This window comes from Lagopus leucura, unplaced genomic scaffold (assembly GCF_019238085.1).
Source record: "Lagopus leucura isolate 7727_CA_CO unplaced genomic scaffold, USGS_WTPT01 Super-Scaffold_100001, whole genome shotgun sequence".
In the NCBI taxonomy this organism is placed as follows: Eukaryota; Metazoa; Chordata; class Aves; order Galliformes; family Phasianidae; genus Lagopus; species Lagopus leucura.
Window position 1 is genome coordinate 10446718 of NW_024962262.1, and position 14891 is coordinate 10461608.

A 14891-nucleotide genomic window follows, 5' to 3' on the forward strand; every position below is an offset into this window, starting at 1 on the left:
ACCTGCGAGAAGCACCAAAAATGAACTTAAGGAACTGTAAGAGATGGAAAGAAGCGCACATGCTAGCAGAGTCTGCCTTTTCAAAGAGCTATTTCATTTAAAAGCAGCAACTTTTTTTGCAAGAATCTTCACACTGAGAACTAGAGCACGCAGAAACTGCACAGTCAAAAAGGGAAAGATTCAATAGGAGAAAGGGAGGCTTTTCAGAAGATGGCTATGCTTAGTGCCTGAAGCACCACCTTGACTATAGCTGATCATCACTAGAAGCTGATTCACCAGGAGGCAGCAGGAAAGATTTTGAAGCACAAACTCAGTTTCGCGGGAAACAGCTTCTCGTGATCAGCTGAGTGAGAGGATCGTTCTGGTAGAGAATATTCATAAACTTAAATAGAAAGGGAGAACACAACCCCAAACATGCTAACAGTTATACTGTCTGTGGACATGGAGGAGTGATACCAGGATCAGACATCATGATTCCCATGGAGAACCTATGGGACAAGGGCTCAGAGGAGTAAGAACAAGCAAGTCAGAAAGTCTCTGTCATGAAGGAATATCTCTGGCATGAAGGGGTGAATATCTTCTGCAAGCCCATTCCCTCAGTTGGGTAACACCTCCTGACTGTAAAAATATGGAATTCCTACAAACATTATGAAAAATGAAGCAAAAATATTTGATGACAACACACGGACTGAAATTCTGGCATACACAGGACTGTGTGCATGCTTGTAGGGATGCGCCATGGACTCACAAAAGCATTAGGTGCTGGTGGAGGTGGTCTTGATTGCTTTCAGATCAATATTAAATCTGAGGAAACATATGTGGCTGTTCCACATTTACAGAAGGTCTTTTGCCACACAGAAACACTCCGGCTTGAAACAGTTCCAGCACACATCATCCTGCTAGTTCAGCCCCAAAACAGTAACAAATACAGGTAGATCTCCCCTCACTAGTTTCTTCCTCATCAAGTATTTGCTCATTTATTGTTATAAAAAAAAAAAAGATGCAATTATCAGTTCAGCTGATCAACTTGTACACCACCAGCAGCACCACCAGCAGCATCACCAGCAGGAGGGCTTCTGGTGACAGATGGAACTGAAACTGGCAGGGAATGTGAAAAACAACAGGAAGGGATTCTACAGGTACATTACTCACAAAATAGAGTCCAAGGAGAGTATATCCCCTCTGATAAATGAGAAGGGAGAGCTGGAAACAACAGGCATGGAGAAGGCTGATGTCCTCAAAGGGTTCTTTGACTCAAAACAGAAGTGTTCATGGACAGAAGGACAGTACCCTGGGCAGACTGATCTAGTGGGTGTACACCTTGTCCACAGAAAGGAAGTTGGAAATAGATGACCCTTAAGGGACCTTCCAACCCAAGCCATTCTATGGTTCCATGACTTCTGGCCAGAGCCACAGGAATGATGCTGCAGCAGATGGGACCAGAGGGAGAGCAGGGTGAACCATCCCACAGCAGAGCCAGCCGCCCATATGGACACACTCCACTGAATCACATTTACCTCATTCCTGTTGCTGAGAAGCAACTGCATCAAGAAACACCACTTTGCAGCAGCATCCTTCATGGAGATGTGCTGCACTGGACCCAGTCCTCTCTGGCCTTTGAGAGATGCTCTTACTGTATCAGGATATGGGAGCATCCTAACAAAGGCACTAATAATTCTTCCTGGCTGCGCAGCTGTGAAACCCCACTGTGATACTGCTGCTTGCCATGCTCCAGATGCAATTTACCATGACACAGCAGCTGGAGGAGGTGGCAACAGGCAGCTCAGAGGGTGGGCAAATTTTGTGCAGCACAGGTTTTCTTGCACTGAGCACCCTCATTCTGTGCAGAGGAGAGCTGCACAGTGCTCTCTTGCTACAAGGATACTGATGGGCTGAGTTAACCTCCTTTCTAAGAAGAAAAGAAAATATAGAATCATAGAATCACAGAATGGCCTGGGTTGAAAATGACCACAATGCTTATCCAGTTTCAACCCCCTGCTATTATATATGCAGGGTCACCAACCACCAGACCAGGCTGCCCAGAGCCACATCCAGCCTGGCCTTGAATGCCTCCAGGGATGGGGCATCCACAGCCTCCTTGGGCAACCTGTTCCAGTGCATCACCACCCTCTGGGTGGAAAACTTTCTCCTCATATCTAACCTAAACCTCCCCTGCATCAGTTTAAAATCATTCCCCTTTGTCCAATCACTATCCATCTTCGTAAACAGCCGTTCCCCCTCCTGGTTATATGCTCCCTTCAAGTACTGAAAGGCCACAATGAGGTCTCCCTGGAGCCTTCTAATGTGAGTTGGGGATAGATCCTAAAAAAACTTGTATTCACCGAACAATAACGTAATGGCCCTCAGGCTTGTGCAGAGACATCTATGCTCATGCCTCCCTCCACACTCATCCATCCCCTAGGGGAGATGCTCTGTTCCATCTTCCGTGCATAACCCACCAGCTCTGTCAGCCTCTCCTGGCTCCTAAGAAGATATTACAGATTATGCTTTATGGGAGCTTCCTCAGATGCTATCAGCCACAAATGCACCCCAGCAGCATGCGTTTCCCTCTGCTCCCACTCAGCACTGGCTGATGGTGGAACTTTGGCACCCCATTGCTCCTCTCTGCAGTTCCACACCAGTAGGCTCTGTCCTGCCTCCTGAAACTTACTCTGGGGTTTGGTTCTCACCTTCTCCCAGCAAAGAGAAAGCAGCCTCAGGAAATGATGTATGGGAGACCCATGGTTTTATGGCTCCTGTACTCCATGTGAAATAAACACTGAGGTGGAGGAACAAGTAAATCATCACGGACAGGAAAGAACAATCCTTTGCTCGCAAAGGATTATAGGAGGTTATTGAAATACCAAACAGATGCCATCAGAGGAACTTTAAGAGCCTCAAAATACTTTAGTGAAGTATTCAAGAAAAGTTAAATATACACTAGATCACTTTATTCACAACTCGGGTGGGAAGGAATAGCTCCTTGGCTGTGCACAGCAATAAGAACACCAGCAGTTAGGCGCAGGAAGTTAAGAAGAATACCACAGACATATTACATGTGAAGAGATAAGTTAACTGCTCTGACAGCAGTTTTACCTGAGTCTGACAGACTTTACCTGAGTCAGCGTGTGACTGGTATACAAGGGACAGCTTCTAGAATCATAGAATTGCTCAGGTAGGAAAAGACCTTAAAGATCAAGTCCAACCACAAGCTGACCATCCTACCCTGACTAACAACCCTCTGCTAAATCATGTCCCTGAGCACCACATCCAAATGGTTTTTAAACACATCCAGGGATGGTGACTCAATCACTTCCCTGGGGAGCCTATTCCAGTGCTTAACAACAGACTTGACTGTCCATTCTTTCCCAGATAAGTGTCTCCAGTCCTTCTGAGGAAACTTCCCCTGGGAAGGAAAAGTCATTTCTTGGGACACCAGCTTGAAGGAAAGCCTCCAAACACACTGGGTGAGCGGCTGGAACTGAGAACCACAACATAATTTTAAGACAATTTATAATTCATTAATGGAACTTCAAGAGAGATTTCAGGTCTTTAATCATGCAGGTCGATCACGAGTAGTAACGATCTGTTGCAGTGGTTTGTGGTGTGTTTCCTGATAATTCAGTTCAAGTACAAATCTGCCTTGACAGTTTCTGAATAAGGCAGATATCCTGTAAGAACTGTTCCTGTGAGAGCAACAGTCTGGATACTGTAACACTAATTTCCATTGTAAGAAGATTTTAAATAAATCAAAACCAACTGTTCGCACACAGGTTCTTGCATTGAGAAGGTAACTTCTTGCCCAGCTGCCAAGAAACTCCGGCCTCATTTCTAAACAGGCTGCTGGGCCAACAGAATTGCTACACAGGCTCTAAAGGAATGAGTGGTGACCAGCTTGTTGTAACACAACATTCATAACACCTCCAGGGAGCAGAGCAAACGGTTAAAAGGAAAGTTAGCTGACTCATTCCATAAGTAGCTGGTGTCAGTCGTAGCAGCTTGGAAGTTAACAGATAAAAATGTTATCACAGCCAGCAGTAATATAGCCCTAACAACGGCACAGACTTGTGTATGAACGAATCCCAATTAACTGCCTTAAATACGTGCCCAATTTGTACTTGGTAGTAATGTTTCAGTAATATACTGGAGGCCAACTGACAGCTGCTTTAGAAGAAGTGTCTTGCATTTCCATGCCTTCTGCAGGAGAGTAATTTTATTTGAAGACATGCAGAGACTTCAAAGTGCTACTCCCTTCTGGTAAGTAGGCCAAATTCTGTATTCAGTCACACTGGTGGTATAAACTGAGTTTACAGTAACTCCATTGACTTCATCAGCATAATTAGCCACTGGAACAACTTATCCAGCGATGCCACGGACTCTCCATCACTGGAAATTATTAAGTCCCAAATGTCTGGCTTGCTTGTTTGTTTTTCCGGAGGAAAAAAAATAGAATAAAAACTAAAAAATGATGTTCTAGTTGGAACTAATAAGCCAACTGGCTTGTGCTGTACGTGATATCAGATGAGTGGGCTGTACTGCCACACTTTGACTTCACAAGCCACAAACGAAAGGTCTCAGAACAGGAGCTCCGTGGTAGCACAGTATGGTGTGAAAAGCCTTTCTCCCAGCACAGGCACCTTCTCACAGCATCACCAAGTCTTTTCAGGGCAATATTAACAGACAGTGAAGGAGATCCCTCTTGCAGACAAGCCCTTGGCAGGGACCTTTGAAGCAACCTGAATCGGTCTGAGATGGCCTGAACTCAGCACTTCATCTCTGCTTCTGCTGAAAGCCAAAGCACGCAGCCCGATACTCACAGTTCATTTGTCACCAGCAAAAAAAACCAACCAACCAAGCAACCAAAAAAAAAAAAAAAAACCAACATTTGAGTGTCTTCCTACAAGTTTCTAAGCAATTATACACATGCGTCACCTGAATTATCAGATACCACGGGTTATTTGTTGATTTGTTATGTTTGGCTTCTGTGCAGTAAAAAATCATATGTCACCATTTGTGGGGGTGAGTAGGTCTCTCAAATGGTTCAGAAGGGTGTAATGTCTTTCCATAGCCCAATTAAAATATGTAACTGCTGCAAAGATGGTCTAAAAGGAGCCACAGAAACTATTCAAATTAGCAGCTGCTCTATATGGGCTAATTACGAGAATCTGAGTGAGGAGAGACATGTTAAGAGCCAGATTTAATTTTTTATCAGAGCCATTTCATCCTGGGCAGTGTCACCACGCTGGAGCAGGCTGCATGCAACCAATCCCACACCACACTGTTACACCAGATCCAGCAAATTAGGGAGGTTTTGCTGATAACAGGATAGGTCTGGAGCCAAAAGACTAAGCCAAAGGCTTGCTGAAAGCCCCCAGGCCTCTGAGCTTCTCTTAGTATAAGGAGGGCAAAAGCAAGAGGGAAAATTTGCTTTGGGATTTTAATTTCTTCCCATGTTTCACATTTGATGGTTTTGCCTCCTCTTCCAGCAGCAACAATTCCTCCTGAGTGTATGTGATGTTGGCACAAAAAGGGAAGAAAACTGATCCAAGTAAAACCACAGGCCATAGGTCACCTCCTCCACCACCAGCCCCAGTGTGGCATCCAGCACTGCCGCCATCAGCCACCTCCTCTACCACTAAGCTCCAAGAGGCACTTGCCTTGCTCCAGGCACTTCTGACACCACAAAATTAATATTTGGAGGTTTGGAGCTTTTTTAGATTTGGCAAGGATTCATCCATTCTCATCTCCACTTGTCCTCCACTCTGCCTTTCCCCTTCTTTTTAACAGCCATGTTCAGCTCTCAACTAAATCTTCTACATGCTGTCTTATCAACACCTCTGACGACCACCAGGTGGGACAGATTTTTCTCTGCATCACCTTTCAGATTTGCCTTGCACAGTTCAGTCCACAACTGAATATCCAAGTTTTGGGTGCCACGCTGCAGGCTGCTAAACCTTGCGTGCCAATTTCACGTTTCGGTGGAGCCCAGTGTGCACATCAGTGGGAACAGCCTATGCCCTGAACTTCTCCTTTCTCCCTTTCCACATCCTCCTTTCTCCTCCTTCTCCTGGTTACATGGCAGTGGAAAGTAAATACTGCTTCTCTTTCCCATCATAGACACATGAGGAGTGAAGCAGGCTTTCCCTTCTCCGTTTGCATGTGGTAGTGAGACCTGATGAATAGGACTTTCCCAGGGCACAGTGAGAGGGAAAGCAGAGGCACGTACTCTGCTGCTGGGTCTCAAGGTATGCCACTGGACCCTGGCGAGGACCACAGACACCCTCATCAGCCTCTGACCAAACATTACTCCAACTTTGGTATCTACAGAGCACGTCCCACCATGCTCACCCCCAAAATGATGTAACCTTATTAAAAAAAAAAAAAAGTTCCAAATTACAGCCACATCAACTGCGTTTTAAGGTGGTAAGAGACTCTGGGTGGCCACCAGCCCTTCTCCAAATAGGCCATCTTTTCCTCATCTATTATTTCTCTCATGTCAGACTCCTCCACTATCATGACATTTGCCACCATGGCCTGCTGAAAGGAGTGGAATGCTGTGGGGTCATGCTTTGGGAATGGAAATATTCAACATGGAGAGAAGTTGTAAGCCAAAGTATCCCAGAGACAGAAAGATTTGGCCATTCCCAAACCTGCTTCCATCACCAAAGAAGCACCTGAATGAGCCCCAAAGGTGGTCCAGGGAGGGATGCAGAACCCCTTTTTTAAACCACAGCGTGGTTTAAATATTTCAGGGCAGAGAATAGCACTGGTGAAAGCTGTCTGCTTGCTACATGTGCATCTAATTAAATGCCCATTTGAGGAAAGCCTTGCAGAAGGAGAAAAAGAACAAGTTATTGCCAACAGCTGGGGGGAATCAAAGCAAGCCTCACACAGCCTGCTTCAAACTCCAAGTGACGCTACTGCCAAAGAGAAACCCAATTTCCTTTCAAAATCTTGTGAAAAGCCAGGGCTGTGACTCAAGGAGCTGCATCTGCAAACCCACCTCACTTGCACTCGGTGCCAGACTCAAACATGTTCCCTTCAACAGGTCAGAGACTTTTTATCGAAGCCTGGTTCAGTGCTCAGGGCTTGGTGTGCACTCTGGACTTCATGATATCCCCCTCTCCTCAGTTTTCCATGCAGAAAGTGAACAACTGGGCAGCCCAGCCCAGGCAGAGGCTTCAGCAAGCCCGCCATCTGCAGCCCTTCATTTGGTAACGGCAAAACGTAAGGGCTGGGTATTTTAGCTACAGTTTTAGTCAGTCCTATTATCATCGCACTGCAGAAAAACTGCCTCAAGTGGCAGTTACCCTAAAACCAAACCTCTGCATTATATGGTATACATGTAGTAGAGAATCAATGCCTGTATGGAGGAGGCTCACCCCCTCCAACACTTCTTTTTGTCGGATGTACAACCACGAGCTGTCCCAGACAAGCTGGCCACCACAAATGCTGCAAGTCTCTCAGACATTTCCTACAGCCCTGGTGAGCTTCCTATTATGTGAACTCAACTGAAGCCTCTTCCAGCAGGAGCACAATAGCTGGGATACCCAAGCCTGAAATCCCCAGTGCTGGTATTGGTTATTTCTAGTCTTGGGACCGTTGCTGGGACCAACAACATCGGTGGCAAAGATCCTGTTAGAAGTAACCCAGGCCTCAGATGCCACCTCCAATACTTCACCAAGTAAGTAACAACCTGTAGGGTTGGACTTCAGAGGAACAGAGAAGGCACACCAAGCACCTGGAAAGACCACCAGAGTGCTCTTGTAATACCAGGTCTTTAAAGATCACCAGATAAAGAAAGGAATCTGGCTTCATTTGTTAAAAATTTTCATACTTACAATCACCGTAGCGTGAGGATACAAGCTGTTCAGCCTCCAAAGCAGCATCTAAAGCTTGCAAAACAGTCCTAGGACATCTACAGGAATCACTCATTAAGGAGGAGACATTTGGGGACTGGGGAAGTAGACCACAGGTGGGTCCACTGCCTCCTGCAGCACACCAGAAGCCTCCTCACATCCCTGCTGCATCTTGGTGAGGTGCAGGGCAGCAGGACCACATCCCTCTGTACCAGCACACCGGATTGTGCCCCTTGGCTGGCTTTGGGCAGTCCTCATCCCTCTGGTTAGTAAGTCATAAAGCTTGTAACAACAGCAGAGACAACTCCACTGCAGCCACGGTTAATTCAGACAATTGACTTTTCACATGCCTGGCATACCATCTAGCCTGGCAACCCCTTTGGCTCTCAAAGCAATCTGAAACCCTAATTTACGCCCTAACAAGGCAGATACTGGCACAATCCGGGTCTGGATAGTGCTGCTCGGCATCACTGCCAATCTGAGTTAGCACTGCCACACTCTGGCCTGTGTATCTTGTGACTGTCCTAAAACAACCCCATAAAAGAAGTTGCAATATCAAATTCCTTTCAGGAGAGGAAAAAAAAAAGCAACTTCCAATAATTTCATCGCAGCTGTATTTCAGATGAAACATCCAGAAATTGTGTTGGAAGCGATGTTGCTGTGATGTTCATTTACACCTTAAAACTGAGCTAAACTTAAAGCATTCGTTCCTTTTAGTTTCCTTCTTGCCTGATCATTTGTAGGAAGTGTGCATGATCAGATTTCTACATTTGTGTATCTGCTGATATCTTGTGGATTTCATATCTAACATTCACAGAGTGGAATAGCCCTGATCCAAGAGACTGGGAGAATTTTACAACCAGCTTTTGGTACAGGCTGTGAGCTCTGCTTTCCTCCTTGGAAAGCAGCCAGCAAACTTCCCCTCTCCAGGGAGACTGAGATCACAGTAAAATCTTCATATATCCAAAATGGCAATCTGCTTGAGCAATCGCTAATTTCAGCAAGCCCCTGGCTTTGCTCTAAAATCAGGACATCTGTACTGTTTGAACCTTTTCCCTCATACAGTGAGCTGCATATCAGGAGTTGTTCTATTGTTCTATTTAAAGATCAGCTCCAAAGATAAGATTATGCTTATCAGTGAACATCTCCAGGCTTTGCAGAGCGTTCTCCATCCCAGGAGCACATCTCACTGGATCCCCAAAAAGTCCTAGCAGCCCACAAGGAGAACTTACACATCATACATGGAGGGGAGAGGGAGCTTCCACTCTGTCTCTAGCTGAGTGGCACCAAACCAACAGCAACAGGTAGATTGTGATGGACAAACGCTTAGCTGGCCATCAGAGATGGGCCCTAGAAGGACAGTGAGGCACTGCTTTTACAGTAGGTTTTCCACCCTCGCTGCGAGGTTGGGGAAGAGCACTGCTCTCCCTCCCACTGTCTCTCTGCTTGCCCACTGGAATCCAAAAGGCAGCTATTTCTGACCCTGATGACAAATACTGTCCTCTTTTGCTGCTTCCCTCCCTGGTGGGTGATAGGGTGCAGCACTGGGGCCATAAATGAATCATCGCCACCCACAGCCAGGCAGCAACACGGGGCAGGAGCTGGTTGGGAAGGCAGCTCTAAAATTGCAAGGGATGCAAGTGAGGGTAGTTTTCCTGGCAGAGTCCCAGCTCATCGCTCATACTGCGAGGCCACTTGTTGTGCGGAACAGAATCACAGAATGGCCAGGGTTGGAAGGGACCTCAAGGATCATGGATCTCCAACCCCCTGCCACATGCAGGGCCACCAACCTCCACATTTAATACCAGACCAGGCTGCCCAGGGCCCCATCCAACCTGGCCTTGAACACCTCCAGGGATGGGGCATCAACAACCTCTCTGGACAGCCTGTTCCAGCACCTCACCACTTTCATAGTAAAGAATTTCCCCTGGCATTCAACCTAAATCTCCCCTCCCTCAACTTGAAACCATTTCCTCTTGTCCTGCTGTTAACAACCTTTTCAAAGAGTTGATTCCCCTGCTGTTCATAGGCTCCCTTTAGGTACTGAAAGTCTGCAATGAGGTCACCCCGCAGCCTTTTTTACTCCAGGCTGAACAAGCCCAGCTCCCTCAGCCTGTCTTTGTAAGGGAGGTGCTCCAGTCGCCTGATCATCTTTGTGGCTCTCCTCTGGACCCTCTCCAACAGCTCCCTGTCTTTGTTGTACTGGGGGCTCCACACCTGGACACAGTACTGCGGATGAGGCCTTACAAGAGCAGAGTAGAGGGGGACAATCACCTCCCTGTGCCTGCTGGCCACCCCTCTTCTGATGGAGCCAAGGACACCATTTGCCTTCCAAGCCGCAAGGTCACACTGCTGGCTCATGTTAAGTTTTTCATCCATCAAGACTCCCAGGTCCCTCTCCAGAAAGCTGCTCTCAAGGACCGCTCCTTCCAGTCTGTATGGATGCCTGGGATTCCCAATGAATCCCAACAAACCCAATGAGCTCTGGTGACCATGCACAGCTGTGCTCCTCCAACAAGCACCTTGATCCAATTGACCTTGGATCCTTCCTTTCACCCAAGCTGCCCTGCTTTTTTGCTCCCTCTTCCAGCTTTTCTTCAAAAACAGACTCATCCCCATTCAGCATTAGCCCAGTACGGCTCTGGCACCACAAACTTTGTGGAGTCCTTCTCCCAATTTGGGGTGCCATTCACACTTCTCCCTGTAGGACAGTACTGCCTCGCTCCTCCCCAGGCAATGCATTCCTGAACACAATCAAACCGATTGTGTCTCCCTAAAACAAGTTCGGGCTTTAATCTGTCGAGGGAACAGCACAAGGATTTGCTATCTAATCCCATAAATCTACACTGACATCTTGTGGAGATCACGAGACCAGAATGGCTGTAGCCACCGAGAGACTGACTGACACGGCAGCTGAGACCAAGAGGAACCCGTGTCTGTCAGGCTGACATGTTGGGCACCCAGACTTCACCTTATGGGCAGCCAGGCTGCCCGGAGGGCCTCCAGTCTGTCTGCAGGGAAAACCAGTCCCCTCAACCTCAATCACCATCCTCTGTCTAAATCAGGAAAACAACTTTAGCCAAGAGGTCCTTACAATCCCACCTAAGATGAGACTATTTACTTTCAAATCATTACTGAAAGCAATGGTGTGGCTCCTCTTTCATAAAAGCCGCAATGCTTCAGGCTTCTCATCAAAGCACAAGCTCCTGAGGAGGAGCTATTTTCATGCTGGAATTTTATTATCTCTGTAAGCACTGGAAGCAAATGGACCTGAGTAGCGCTCCAGGACTCCTTTAATGCTCCTCTTTGTCTTAAAAATATATGGTTTAAGTACTCAGGGAAGTGTTTGTCTCTGTAGTCAAGGAGTACAGACTCCCATTAGGCACACAGCACACCAATGCCACGGTATGACTGGCCGGTATAGTAAGAGCTGAAGCTCCACCACAAAGTCCTGCAACCAAAGCATCATTCCTCCAGCTTCCTCTTAATACCACACTGGGGAGAAAGCGTTACATAGGTGGTAAAAATATAAAATAAATAATAAAAATCCAATTTCTACCAAATCATTCATATAAAGTAAGTTTAAAAAGGCATGGCATGCCATCCAATGTCAAAGACAAGATTGGGGTGGTATCAACACCCCACTGCCATCTTCTGCATTAACACAGTCATCTGGCCTGTCATGGGTCTTTCATCCCCCCCCTTCAGGCATGGAACGGTCCCTGAGAAGTTTGTTTTTTCCCAGCCCAACGTCTGACACATCAGCTGAAGTTGGAGAGACCCAGCACCAGGCTCCCAAGTACTGTAAGCAGATGGATGGCACCAAGAGCACAGCCACCCAACAGACCCATAAGTGCTCAGATGAAGGGATGCCTGATGAGAGGGAATACAAGTCTGTACAATGAAGTCAGCACCGCGCCGCTGCAACCCAGGCAGTCTGAGGTTCTGAACAAAGCAAGGCTTGTCAGGAGAAGGAATGTCTGATATTTCTGGAAAAATGAGGCAAACAAACCACCACAGAGTATCCATTTGGTACGCTACCCCCAAACCAGAGCAGCAAATTCAGCTAAGGACAACTTAAAAAAACAGCTAACCCTGAGTTGCAAACATATTGCTTTGCATTTAAGCTCATTATGATTATCAATAAGACCACTGAGGGGGGCAGGGCAAGATCAGCATTTGGAAAGCAGAGATAAGGAAATTACAAGGGCAGAAAGAGAGTGTTAAGAAATTGTACGTGTTCAACCTTTTTCCACCTTCAATCCGTGGTTTCTGGAGGGGGCTGGGGGTGTTTGTGTTTGTTTTGTTTGGGGTTTTTTGTTTGTTTTGTCTTTGTGGTATCCACATCAAAATACAGAAGGGAACTGCCACACAACCCAAAATGCTTGCACCACCGACATCACATCTCATTTTCTGGCCAAAGGCCAGTTCACCAGCCCCAGCATGGGTTTGGTTCAGGGCTGGGAACAGGCACAGAGGGGAACAAGCTGTCCTGTTCTGAGCACTCACTGATCTGCTCTGCTCAGCCAGGCACATCTCAGCGCACCTCAGCCTGCCTCTGTCTCAGTTCTTGTGACACCAAACCATAACAGCAGTCTCCATTTCCTGTGAGGTGGCCAGAACCCTTCTGAAATCCTGCTAGAAAGTCCAACCACGCTATTTTACATCTGGATACAAGTTCCTGTAGCTCAGCCATCTCCTCTCAATAAGATGGTTTTGTTCATTGCACAACTATTGCAGCTATAGCTGTGTACGATATATCACAGGAGTATGGCATTAGCACTGCATTAAGTCCTCAGCTTCAGGCATAAAGAAGGAGATCTAAGCCTGCAGTATATAACAGATGCTATTTCGCCTTCAACAGCTCCCAATGCTGAATATATTATGCTACACATAACACTACCTAGCCAGTTACAAGAGGGAAAAACCACCATCATAAGAAATCCCCAAATGACCACAGTGAGGGAACCCATAGCTCCAGCACCGGCTGCATTCTGCTGCATCCACCAGCAGCCAGCGTTTGCCCTTTGGGCCACAAAAGAATGCTTATGCTTGCTTCTAAATGACTGATCTTAGCAACACTTTAAATTCCTCCGAGACCACTCCTCTGGGATGAACAAGAAGTGTGTGCACCCCTCTCCAATACATGCCCTCACCCCAAAAACAACAAGAAGAGGGAAAAAAAAAAAAGGAAAAAAAAAAAAACCACCATTAAATCCCTGCTGCTTAGGTTGGTAATGTACACTGAACAGCCCCAGTAAGTGTATATACATACGTGTAGCTAGATCTGATTATTCAAATCCTGTTGTCTTGTATTAACTCCCAAATCTATATTTAAGCACCTAAGAAGGAATTACTACAGCTTTCCAAAGATGCTAAGCACCAAGAGCTCTTGTTAAGAGCTTGTCGAAGTAGTGACCTCCTAATAAATAACTTTAAACGACAACACGCACCTCTGGTTCAAATGCTGTGAAGTTCACTGCTCAGATACACAACTGAGGCTCCTGAACCTCTTCTGTTGAGGGCACAACATGTGAGGGCACTCTATCTTTCATACCAAAACACAAGTTCACTGCAAAGAACATACATTCATGGGCAAACTTGAAATACAGCAACATGCAGGCTTTCAGGAGGGCCTCTTCAAGCAATTCCCAGCATCATTAACATTTAGGAAGAATGGCATTTATTAAGCAAAATGCATCCAGGCATTAAACTGAAAGTTAAAACCGTTTTGGTATCGAATGGATAGACTTTGATATTGTTCTTGCTTTCTACTTTCCAAAGCCAGGAATTCTCTGAACAATTCTGCAGAAATCTGAACCTTGCTGCTCTTACAGCTAGAAAGTTGAAGAGCAGCTTATCCCTTCCACAAAATGTTTAAGTCATAGAAAAAGGCCACCTCTTATTTTTCATTTGTTTTGTGCGGTTCTGATTAAAAATCAGTTTGCATGTGAAGCCAGTGCTTTATCTTCACTACAAAACCTCCCGCGCTGACTACAAGGAAATAGGAATAACCCTCATAGGGTTATTAACTGCTGAAGTGGTTGTTGTAAATTGCAGAAAGCAAGCAAGAATTCAATGCATGAGGCTGGAAATGCCCTAGAGATCTAAGCAGTGAGATGTAATCCAGAATTCTCAACATCTGAGAAAATTCAACAAAAGACAACTGAGGACAAGTAAATATACTGCATTGCTTAAGAGATGCAAAGAACCACATGCATTTAATTAGAGTAAGGCTCATATAGTTACTTCAGCATCACAGGACTAGACAGAAAATAGTAGCACAGTGCAGCCACAATCAGAGGGCAACAGCTCTCCTTGTGAGAGAACCAAGTCCTCTTTCTTGTCCAGCAGATACAGAAGATAAAGCCTCAGCTCCAGACTTCGCAGCAATCATAAGGAAGCTTGCTCTAATCATACATAATTTCATGGACTTCTCAACAACCAGGCTATTCTTAAACATTCTCTGATGAGAAGCTGGTCAAAGGCTTCAGAATTGCTGAAGGAATAGAAGAAGAGACTTGTGTTATTTTATGCAACTCACCACTATTACGCTGCACATATATCTCAAGAATACGATAGCATTTCACTGAGAAGGTGAACTAAGGATTCATTTCATACGACCTAGTCAGTACCTACATTTTAAAATGAACCAAGAGAGATGATTAATGAAAGGAGATGGTATTCCAAGTATCATCCAAATACCTCTGTATTTAATGAACTAGCAAAACGAAGCGTTTGTTACTGTCTCAGTAACAGGTTTTAACAAATAAGGCTGCATTAGGAATTTTTAAAAATGAAAGCACTGCAAGTTGTCAAGAATGGGAAAGATGAACAAACCTGTCAAGATACACCAAACGTGAAGGCAGTAGGAACTGGAATCAGATTTAATATTTCCTATGGACAAAAGATTAAGTTTCAAGTTTAAAAGACAACGATTTTGATAACTTAAATCTTAAATGCACATTCTACAAAACCTAGACTTTTCAGTTCCTTCTTTTGTTGCTAAAAGAGATCTACACATACATGACA